The sequence below is a fragment of the Pleurodeles waltl genome, chromosome 5, assembly GCF_031143425.1.
Source record: "Pleurodeles waltl isolate 20211129_DDA chromosome 5, aPleWal1.hap1.20221129, whole genome shotgun sequence".
Taxonomy (NCBI): Eukaryota; Metazoa; Chordata; class Amphibia; order Caudata; family Salamandridae; genus Pleurodeles; species Pleurodeles waltl.
The window spans coordinates 375,328,124-375,340,663 of NC_090444.1; positions in this window are offsets into that span (position 1 = coordinate 375,328,124).

Consider the following 12,540-nt stretch of genomic DNA (forward strand, 5'->3'; position numbering starts at 1 on the left):
ACGGGCCCTGTGAGGTCTAAGACTCCAGAGTATTGTACACGTGTATGAGACACTTGTTTGGTTGTTGTTGTTTACTTGCCTGCCAGTGAAGGTGTTAGTCGATTCAGCACTGTCAAAAATACTTGTAGTAGTATTTCCTTGAGGGTGTGTGTTATCGGTAGGTATTAGGTGAATCCTGAGTGCACATGGAGGATCCGTACTAACCAGAGTGAGGTTTGTGGGACGAATCTTACTTAGGTATGTGAGGAAGCCGCAGCCGGAAGGGTAGCTGTTTGTGCGAAAGGACACAGTTGAAATTTCCATGCAGCTTCTGAAGTGTTTTAGTCCTACCTGTAGTAATCAGACAAGTTGTGTTTTGTTGATTTTTGGTGCTTGCAATATTTTTCAGTTATTTGTGTGAATCGAGTTTGAAGAACGAGCCGCAAGGCTTTGTCAGCTGCTGTGTGGAGTGAGAGTGGCGTCACTGGGTCCACGCTGGGATTGGTGGTTGGTGAAAGGAGCCTTGCACAGATTGGTGGACAACCGTGAACAGCTATTGGTTGAGAGTAGCAAGCAAAACAGATTTTGGGATTGAAATGCTTCCTGTTTTGGATTTAATTTGTAGTTTTAAGCCCTATTAGAGGTAAAAATGAAATGGTTCAAAGCATTTAAGAGTGTGATGAGAGGAGATGCTTTAATTTCAGTTAGAATAGGAGAAATTGCCCTGCTAGACGGTACACCCCCATACATAGTAATCGAAGAGAAAGGTCAATCAGCATGTATTTGGTTAAAAGTCAGATTAAGCCAAATTACTGATTTATGATAGTGATTCAGATGATGATGATCATTATGCAGCAGAAGAAGCAAATCAAGGTGCTAATGTTAGTTCAAGTGCACCTTCAGTGTAGTAACACAGAGTCAAGTTCAGGTCGCAATTAATGTTCCTACTATTATAGTATTACTGTCACTCCTGTGATTCAGAGTGTAGCTCAGCCTGTAATATATCCTACAGTTCCTGTTGTTAGTTCTGCACTGAGTATTACAGTCCTGGTAGAACCACATATTTTTCAGAAGCCAGTGATGGTCCAGATGGAGTCTACACCTAGTTCAATGACTCCTATTGAAGTTGTTCGTCAAGCCCAGACAATGTCAATGTATACTTCAGTAAGAATATCACAATTGAGTTCCTCAGTATTTACAGGTCAGAAAGCTGGAATGATATTCATGAAAAATCAGAATACTTCATCAGATCCAGAAATTTAACAGTTCTTGTGACAATAGGTCCAGTTGTCCCATTGTATGCTCAGGAAAATAATGAGAGCAATATGCAGATTTCTAACTCAGTTAATGTTCCAATGCTTTAAACTTTTAATTCAAATGCAGAAATGGAGAAACTCAATGCTACTACGGAAGTTATGTCTTCAATAAATCAGACTTTTGACAAGATGTCAACACCAGGGCAGTGCGCGCTCTATGGGCGACTAGAATGCAAAAACCCAGCACTCTCAAGACAACGTAATTTATGCATTGTGCCGATATGTTGTTGTTTAACCTTTTGCATTGCAGAGTCCAATCCTGAAGACTTATTTTTAAGGTGCTTATAAATACTGTTCATTTGCAATGTATTGCTGCAGGCTTTCAGAGTGCGCAGGGTGTGGTCCCTTTCCAGGGCCTTCTAGAAGCTTTCCCTGCAGCATGCCTGGGTGTGGCAGTGGGCTGGGCCAAGACTCTATAAAAGGGAGCCAGCCCAGCTCCACGTGCTCACTATTCAGAGGTCCGGTGCAGAGCAGCAGCAACTTCCTGAGCTCCTGTTCCGGTGGCCTGCTTTGATCTTCCAGGCCTCTGCTCTTCATACTACATAGGTGATTCTTAAGCAGGGCGGTAAGACGGAGGTTGGGCTGGGCCCCCGACCCCGTTATCGAGTACGCTCAAATTCTTGGGCCTTATTCTTACATGACAAACAATTACTCTTGCGCATGTGAATGTGCGCTTGGATGTTTTGTGGCATTTGCATGCTGTTACTAGAATCGGCAAGACGCGCAATTCTTTTTCCGTGTTTAATTCATGTAATTCATTGTGCGCTACCATTCCTTGGCATTTACATGGTGGCATTCGAATCGGCAAGACGTGTGATTCGCTTTCTAATGATTTAACCCTTGATATTCATTGTGCGCTACCATTCCTTGGCAGTTACATGGTGGCATTCGAATCGGCAAGACGCGCGATTCGCTTTCTAGTGATTTAACCCTTGATATTCATTGTGCGCTACCATTCCTTGGCAGTTACATGGTGGCATTCGAATCGGCAAGACGCGCGATTCGCTTTCTAGTGATTTAACCCTTGATATTCATTGTGCGCTACCATTCCTTAGCAGTTACATGGTGGCATTCGAATCGGCAAGACGCGCAATTCTTTCCTCGTGTTTAATTCATGTTATTCATTGTGCGCTACCATTCCTTGGCAGTTACATGGTGGCATTTGATTCGGCAAGAAGCGCGATTCACTTTCTAATGATTTAACCCTTGATATTCATTGTGCGCTACCATTCCTTAGCAGTTACATGGTGGCATTCAAATCGGCAAGACGCGCAATTCTTTCCTCGTGTTTAATTCATGTTATTCATTGTGCGCTATCATTCCTTGACAGTTACATGGTGGCATTCGAATTGTCAAGACGTGCGATTCTCTCCTCGTGCTCAATTCATGTTATTCATTGTGCGCTACCATTCCTTGGCAGTTACATGGTGGCATTCGAATCGGCAAGACGCACAATTGTTTCCTCGTGCTTAATTCATGGTATTCATTGTACGCTACCATCCTAAGGCATTTGCTTGGTAGTACTCGAGTTGACAAGTTGCGTGATTTATTCCTTGAATCTACGTTTTGTTATTCATGGTGCACAATCCTTCTATGGTGTTTACTAACTATGTGTCAACACCAGGACAGTGCGCGCTCTACGGGCATCTAGAATGCAAAAACCCAACACTCGCAAGATAATGTAATTTATGCATTGTGATGATATGTTATTGTTTAACCTTTTGCATTGCAGAATTCCATCCAAAAGATTAATTTTTAAGGTGCTTATAAATACTGTACATTTGCAATGTATTGCTGCAGACATTCACAGTGTGTTAGGGTGTGGTCCCTTTCCAGGGCCTTCTAGAGACTTTCCCTGCAACATGCCTGGGCGTGATTCTAGGCTGGGCCAAGACTCTATAAAAGAGAGTCAGCCCAACTTCCAGTGCTCACTATTCAGAGGTCCCGGTGCAGAGCAGCAGCTTCTTCTTGAGCTCCTGTCCCGGCGGCCTATTTGGATTTTCCAGTCTTCTGCACTCATCTCTCATTGGTGATCACTGTTTCCAGGCGGTAAGACGGTGTTTGGACATTTCCCAACACCGTAATTGAGAATTTTCATATTCTTGATTTTAATTCTTAAATGAATAACAGATTACTTGTGCGCTGCCATTTTTTGACATTTGTATGGTGGTTTGCAAATAGGGAGGACGCGCAATTTATTCCATAAAGATTTGACTTTGTTATTACATGGTTGTTCATTGCGCGCTGATATTTCTTGACATTTACATGATGTTTTACGAGTTGGCAAGACGTGCAACTCGTTTCATGAGCATTTAACTTTGTTGTTCATTGCGCGCTATCTTTTCTTGACATTTACATGGTGGCATTCGAATCTGCGACACGCGCGATTCACTTCTCGTGTGTAATTCATGCTGTTCATTGTGCGCTACCATTTTCTGGCATTTACATGGTGGCATTCGAATCGGCAACATGCGCAATTCTTTCCTTGAGTGTTTTTTCATGTTATTCATTGTGCGCTACCATTTCTTGGCATTTGCATGGTGGCATTTGAATCGACAAGACGCGCGATTCTTTCCCTGAGTGCTTTTCATGTTGTTCATTGTGCGCTATCATTTCTTGACATTTGTATGCTGGCATTTGAATCAGCAAGACGCGCAATTCTTTCCTCATGTATAAATAATGTAAATTACTGTGCGCTACTATTCTAAGACATTTTCTTGGTAGCATTTCAAGTTGACACGTTGCGTGATTTATTCCTTGAATCTACGTTGTGTGATTTCATGGTGCACAATCCTTTATGGTGTTTAATACTCATATAAAAATCTGCAATGTGCGCAATTCACTTCCCAATGTTTTTTCTGAGATTAACACAACAATACCAGAAATCTAGATGTAATGCTGTGTGTTCCTGATATGTATTCTTAAAAGGAGATTCATATGGTTGTTTAGAAATTGCTCAGAGTGTTTCCTGATTCTCATGCTAAAGAAAGTACTCAAATCTGAAAGTCCTATTTAACTTTTCCTGTTTCCTCCTCAGGTATTCGGTCATCTAAAGCCTAGTCAGTTTTAGGACTATTCTAGGGTTGTTCATGTTTTTTTGGAAAAGACGAAGCTTAGAGTTGTAGCATGGTACTGAATTCATGAGATGTAATTTTGATGTTGTGTTTTAACCTTTTGCTTCCTACAGGTCTCCTTCCCAGCTGTTCACGTCCTAATCCCCTTTTCCCCACTTGGACTCTCTTAGACTCTGTGATAAATCTAATCAGAGTATTGGAGCTGTCTTGTGGTGGAAGTGTTGGGAACGTGCACAGACCCTGAGGATCTGGTGACTCTGACACTATGTTAAAATCTGCAATGTGTGCAATTCATGTTCCAACATTTTGAGAGAAAACAAAAAGGTCAGAGTTCTAGATGGAATGTTGTGCGTTCCTGATATGTATTCTTAAAAAAAGATTCATATGATGGTTCAGAACTTATTCAGATTATTTCCTGATGCTCATGCAAAAGAAAGTACTTGAATTTGAAAGTTTAATTTAACCTTTCTTGATTCCCTCACAGGTATTCAGTGATGATGCTTGGAGTCATAGCCTAGTACTGATTTCATGAGAGGCAATTTTGAGTGTATTTTAACCTTTTTGCTTCCTACAGGTCTTCTTCCCAGCTGTTCCCTTCCTAATCCCCTTTTCCCCACTTGGACTCTCTTAGACTCTGTGACAAATCTAATCAGAGTATTGGAGCTGTCTTGTGGTGCAAGTGTTGGGAACGTGCACAGACCCCGAGGATCTGGTGACTCTGACACAAGACAGGCCCGCTTATAGATGTAACTAGTCCTGTGATTTTATAAACTTTAGGGTCTCCAAATTCAGTTCTACTGTCAACTGAGAGAGTTATAGGTCCGCCATGTAATACTCCACAATGCGTGCCTAAAGTGAATAATAATGTTTACTTGCAGGACTTGACAACTCAGCAATTAACAGAAAGGTTGGAGTGGTGCATCAGCAATGAAAACAGTTGCTGAAGGGGAAAGAACAATGAGGGCCTCGTTACAAGTTTGGCAGTCCCAGGACTGCCACGTTGGTGGTGGCAATCAGACCGCCAACAGGCTGGCGGAGAAGACCGCCAAATTATGGCTTTGGCAGTATTCCCTATTGAATACAGCCAAAGCACCGCTGGCACCGCCACTGCAGCCCAACCGCCACGGATGACTGAAGGCACCTGCAGGCTGGTGGAGACCATGTTTCCGCCAGACATATTACAAGGCTGCACACCGATAAGATTTCTGCCGCTGGTGACCCTGGTGGAAACAAACTCTGTAAAAGGAGACACTGACCTTCAGGAAGCCATACACGTCTGGAGTCGCCATGGAATCAAAACTAGACGTCATCCCGCTGCTCCTGCTCACCAAAAGACTTCAGAATCTTCACCGTCGCCACTGACAGCAACCATAAGTACATACACTTACCTGTTACTGTTGCATATTGTTATTTTTTTGTACACTTCAGAAAATACCATCGGGAAAGGGGTGCGAGCATGACACTCACACGTAACTGTACACTGACAAGCAAACTCACATATAGCCACACAGACAACCACACATACACAGTACATACACTAAAGCTACCACATACACACACGTCAAAAAGACACACTTAAGCAGGGACACCCAGCACACGTCCAGTCTAACACAATAACACACAACACGTAACAACAACACCACAACCACAACCACACCCTTATCAACACATTGGCAAGCACTCGCAATATACACTATCCATATCATACAACACAACCTACAACCTACAACCTACACAGAACGAACACTCACAATTACACAATCAGACAACTTGCCAATAGAAACACATCACACACAAAGCACAGTGTACCTGTTATCACATGCACAGAACACGCACACTCACACAGTCAAAGCACACAAAGCCACACACCACAGCAACAAACATATGTCAACACAAACACCACTCAATACCATGACAACAACATGTTTCCTACATACACTTGCTCATCACACAACACACACCCTACCCCTGGGGCACAAAAGCACTGCACGCCCCCTCACATACTGCCCAAACAATACAGGAAGCACAAGTAGCACACACACACAAATACTAGAACACAACCAATGTCAGACAGGAACACCTCTAACCTAGGAACAGAAATGCAGGACAAAGATGTAACCAGGAAACCATCAACTGGTTGGTCTGAATATGCATTTTGAAAAATAATTTAAAAGTCAAAGGCCATAGACCAGTCCATACAGTGTGGTTTGTACACCAAAGGCACATATTGTTTCCCAGAACCTGACTCCTGACTGCCATGTAATATCCACAGGTAGGGGCATCAGGGGGGCAGTCAGGCACCTCAGGGATGATCTGGGGTGGGGTGTTACGGGGGTTGGGCTTAGGCTTGGGAGAGGAGGCTTTGTGATTTGGCTTTGGAGGTGGGGTTAGGTTTAGGTTTGGGGGAAGGGTGGGTCTTCATGGTAGGGGTAGACTTCTTGGTGGGGGAGAGGCATGGGTACTTGCAGGTGTTAGGAGAGGCCTAGGAGGTGGAAGGGATGGACTTGGGGAGGGTAACAGCATGTATAGGCATTTGACAGTGGGGCAGATGAGTAGGGAAAAGGGCAAAATCAGAAAGGAAAGCTTTTTTAGACACACTGGGACAGTAATATGTCCCTATACTCAATTGTATGTGCACACCTGTGTCCCAAAGTTGAGGAATTTACATCTATGTGTTTCTTGGAAATCTCTGACCCTTTGCCCGTACCACATTGTCACAGCTTAGATTCTATCCCTTCATACACTGACCTGGAATAGGAAAGAAAATGTTTTAAATCAGTACTTATCCCTTTGTGGCTGCTGTGCTGCCCTCAAACACTCATCCAAATCAGGGTAGGCCACCACCAATATGTGGGCAATTAGAGTGGTCAAGGTCCAATGGGCACCCCTTCCTCCTTGGCAGGACATCCCCATCTGGGCCTCTGCGGTCTTCGGGACCCAGCGTATCAGGTCCTCCCACCGCTTCCTACAGTGGGTGCTCTGCCGGCTGTGAACCCCCGGGGTCCACACTTTCTCGGCAATGGCATGCTAGATCCCCTTTTTCTGGTGGGCATTGACCTACAAGGATGACACAGACAAGAGGAGAAAGTCATGTCCCCATGCACCATCCCAAAACATAAGGGTGAAACAAAGGTTTGTGCAACTAGCCATACATACACTTCCTTCAACAACCCCTTCTATTTTGAATGACCATCTGCAGACAGTCCATGTCTGAGTGGAGTCAGGCACACAACATGCATATCCAGTACTAGGTCTTGGATAGAAATCAGACCACAAGCATGTCTTCAAACATGGTATAAGTTTGCAACTATTTCATTTTTCATGGTATTCAGTTTTTCGGTGGGTCAGGGTACATACATCACACACTCCCTACCAGGTATCAGGTATCAAAACCATCCATACACATGTGCACATGTCCATCTACCCACACATATCATCTCAATCCTTCATTCCCCCACATTTCATCAACACCATCATACACTCAACATGTTATACATTGGCCTTACAGTGCACTCACCTACTCTTCTGGTGCATCATAGAGCTGTTCACGCAGGGGTAGGACCTCCTCCACAAGCTTGTCGAGCTCATCAACTGAGAAGGCAGGGGCCATATTACCTGCATGATGTGGCATGATTGTTCCCAAAGGCAGTACACAGCAGCTCAGGTCATGGAGGTCTTGCTGGCAGCAGTGTCAGGAGTCCAGTGAGGCATGAAGCATGAGATGGCAGTCACGTCTGCCACGCACAAGACCGTCACTGCTGGCAGACGTCACCATTGGCCTTAGTCCACCAAAGGCAGCAATGTGTTCCAATGGCAATGTCCACCGCTGTAGTGACTGCCTACCACCATGATGTCATCCCCCGGTGGAGTTAGATCACTTCCTGATGTCCAGTACAGTAGGTCAGGCAGCTGCCTAAATGTGTTGAAAGTTGCTTCATTGACTAAGATTCACAGTTGTGATAATGTGTCAACTGCTGGCTTAATGCAAACATGTAGCAATGTGCATGTAATATGCAAATGATGTGAAAATGAAGTATCCTGAGATATGTACAAGAAACAGTATTGTCTACAGACTAATACTGATATGAACATAGTATAGGTGTTCCAACTATGTTACGTCTGCTAAGTAAGTTGATGTCACTTTTACAGTCAGTGACATGTTTCTCCATTCAAAGAACATGCTAGGGGTAAGGGGGATCTGATTATAGCATTAAGGCAAATGTTGCCTAGGTATGTGCTGAGTACAATTATTTTCACTGTCTAATGTGAGATAATATAGCGTTATCAGTAACATTGGTGTTATCATACTTATGATATAAAGAGTGAGTCATACGCAAACTTTCTAGTGTTGTCCCACATAATTACCCCGGCATGAGAAGAGCAAGACAACCTCCAGTGTACCGTCCACTAGCAGACCTGCACACAATGGAGGAGCGGCATGTCGTTCAAATATAGTGTCTGGATAGGTAGACAATCGTGGATCTCAGTCGTCAGTTGGAGCCTGATCTGATGCCTGACATTCGTAATCCCAATTGCATATCTCCCATTGTCCACATCATGTCAGTGCTACACTTACTGGCCACTAGGTTCTTTCAAAATACAGTGGCCCTAACTGCAGGGATGTCTCATCCCATGTTCAGTCTTGTTTTGAAGGCTGTACTCTCTGCATTGTTGAAACACCTGGACAGCTACCTCAGATTTCCCCAACGTGAGGATTTGGGCCATGTAAAGGCTGCTTTTTATGCTTTGAGACACATTCCACGTGTGGTTAGAGCCATATATGGCACCCATGCTGCCTTGGCTCTCCCAAGTGCCCATGAACAGGTATATAGGAACAGGAAAAACTTCCACTTCACAAACGTCCAAGTGGTTTGTTTGGCTGACCTCTACATTTCACAAGTTTGTGCTAAGTATCCTGGTCCAGTCCATAATTCCTTCATCATGAGGAAGAGCAATACCCTACTGCTAATGACATGACTATACACAAAGGGGGCCTGGCTGGTTGGTAAGTCATATTTGTAATGTGTGTCTGTACCTTTTATCTGCTAGCGTATATGTGGATGTCAAAGATTAATGTTTTAACTGTTGTAACCATACCTTACAGGGGACTCTGGCTACCCAAACCGTCCTTGGTTATTGACACCAGCGAGGTACCCAACCAACCCAGGTGAAGTCCGCTTCAATGAGGCCCACAGAAGGACAAGGTGTGTGTGTCATGGAGCGGACATTTGGGCTCCTGGAGGCAGGATTTTGCAGCATTGACAAGTCTGATGGGGCCCTCCTCTACTCAGCCAACAAGGTTTTTAAAATTGTTGTTGCCTGCTGCTTGCTCCACAACCTCGCCCTGAGATGTCAGATACCATTCATACCAGATGAGGGGGAGCCAGCAAATCCTGTGGGTCAAAATGCAGATTTGCCAAGTGAGAATGAGCATAATGAGGATGAAGCTGGAGACATCAGGGCTGATCTCATCAATCAGTACTTCAACTGAGTCAAGGTATGTGATGTGATGTAATAAAAGTGGTTCAGTGGGGTATTGGTGAGGTTAGGAATGCCAGATAGTGTTCTTAATATGACCCTCAGATAGGTCGTAAGTGGCTCCAAAGCACATGACTCAGATATGCATGTACATTGTTCCTTGGGGCTGTGTACAGGGCTGTTATGTATGTAGTCCAATGTTTTGACAATGCACATCAAAGTAACATATGCACATATGTTTTGGCAGTGTCATGTACATGTATCAATGAGACCTATACCTTATGTTTGTAAATTCCAGATTGCAGATTGACTGTTTGGCTCATCCTCATTTGGGGATATCAGACAGTGTCACAGGCAGATGGGATTTGCAGACTGATGTGTGAAGTGAACATGTATTAAACCAGGTACTGTCTGGCATGAGATTTGTGGTTTGTTGATTGCATGCCCAGACTGTCAGGACAGTGGGATGGTAGTGTCTTTTTCCATCTGGAGACCTGTTTTGTATTGGAGGTGGGGCCACTGGTGCCAGGTGTGTGTTCATTTGTCTCTGACACGTGTATGTGAACTAACTTGTACATAGCTATCAGTGTGTTTCCACTTTGTACACCAATGTGCATGTGTCTGAAGACTAACTTAGGTGAGTGGCAAGCCTACAGATACCTGACCATGGTAACGGGGAGGTTCCATGACTGGGGACATTAGTACTGACTGCTGCCTGTTTCATGGGGTATGGTCATTTGGGAACTGTAGTATGGGTATGTGATAAGGCTTTAGCTGATAATACATTGAACCAATCTGTTTGGTTCCTTGGTTACTGAAAGACTGACATGTCTCTAACTTCAGACGTCCTTGGGTTGGTAGTGTTTGACACCTACGCTTCAGGATTGAAGTTAGCAGCAGTACTTCACTATGTGGTGATTGGCATTCTCTAATAAGGAATGTACAAGACAAGTGAGTTGTGTCATGTATATAATACATTGTCAATGCAATGTGTATCCTGGTTATACAGTACATGTGTAATGACCATGACAAATGTTTTATGTTAGAGTGTAACATTTTGATACAAGCCTTTCATACATGACTGTTCTGTATGGTTGATAAATCACACTAACACATGATCAGTGGTTAAGTGGTATTTATTGGGGAGTGCACAGCACAATGAGTGATATGAAACTAAAATAACAGAAACATAACAGTGAAGGGTTCAGTCATGGTGAATGAATTCATGAGGGTAGCTGCTATACCATTTGCAAACACAAGTCCAGTGTCCTTGTACCATGGAAAATGGAGATAGGTTTCAGAACAGTTAACAGGGTGTACCTTTGACATCCAAGGGGAAGCAATCTGTAGAGGTTCACTTCCTGACAGTGGAATTGGTCGTGGCATCTGCTCCTCCTGGATGTCAGGGGTGGAAGTTCACATTTGTGGGGGTGTTCTTCTGCTACAGAGGGTGGGGTGTCTGAGGTATTCCCTTTCCCTGGCAGACATTCCATTCCACTACATGTAGAAGGGCCTGATGTTTCATTGCCAGTGGAAGAGACCTGATGTTGGGTATAAAACTTACTCAGGGTGGCATTCCTGTCCCTCAGCACCCCAGCAATGGATGCCAGGATGGCATTGTATGCCTGCCACTGCTGCATGGCTTCCTGGTGGTTGTCCCTCTCTGCAGCTGTCAGATCTCCCCCATCGTGGTCAGTACCTGGCCCATCGTGCCTTGGGAAAGTTGGTAGTCTACCAAGACTTGGGAGACAGTGTCCTGGTCAGTTGTGTCCCTTGGAGACCCCATCCTCTGGCCACACATTCCCTCCCACACACCCTACCCTCACAAATCTGTGCCCCTGGCACAGTGTGCCACCTCCCACTGGTGGCAGGACCATCATTGTCAGGGGTGTCGACAGGAGAATTAGGTACCTGTACTGGGAGGCACACAATGGAAGACACTGCCCTTGGGACATAGGTTTGGGGGTGAATGGTTGCCAGTGATGCAGATGCAACAGGGCTGGGAGGAGTTGATGTGTGCAGGGTGAGGGTCACATCTGTTGACTGACCAGCTGTCCCTGATGGGCCAGCTTTGTCCTCAGTATCCAAACATCCAGGAGTGTTTTCCTCACTGGGGCCTTCATCCAGAGGGTTAGTGTCAGTGTCTTGTGTCCTCTCCATGTTCATAATGGCAAGGTTACCCATAGGAGAAGTGGAATGCACAGTTGCGGTAAGTGATGCAACAGGTGATGTTTAACTTTGACATGCTATGTGACTGCCTTTACTTGATCCCCTGATATGACAATGACAACTGCTTCCAAATCTAGGTTAGAGCAATGTGGGACCCAGAGATTTGCAATTGCATACACCATGCTCCAGGCTCTTGGAGTTTGTTGGTGTTTAGATGGCTGCTGGTACCCTCATATTTTGTCTGAGTAAAGACATGACAATGTACATTTCTCTCCTAGTAAGTTGTATGGCATCATTGATTCAACTGACAACTGGACAATGCACAATGGTGACAGAGCTGGTACACAGTATGGAAGTTGCTATTTGACCTGGGCCCCCGTATGGATGTACTGCAAGTACATCCAGTTTCCCATTGTCTGCCCCCCTCCAGGTGAGTATATGGCATTCTTAGGAAGGTTTTCTCAAAGGCCAGTTTGTTCGGGAACATAGCAGTAGCTGTGTTTAGTTTGTAATAGTACTGGTAG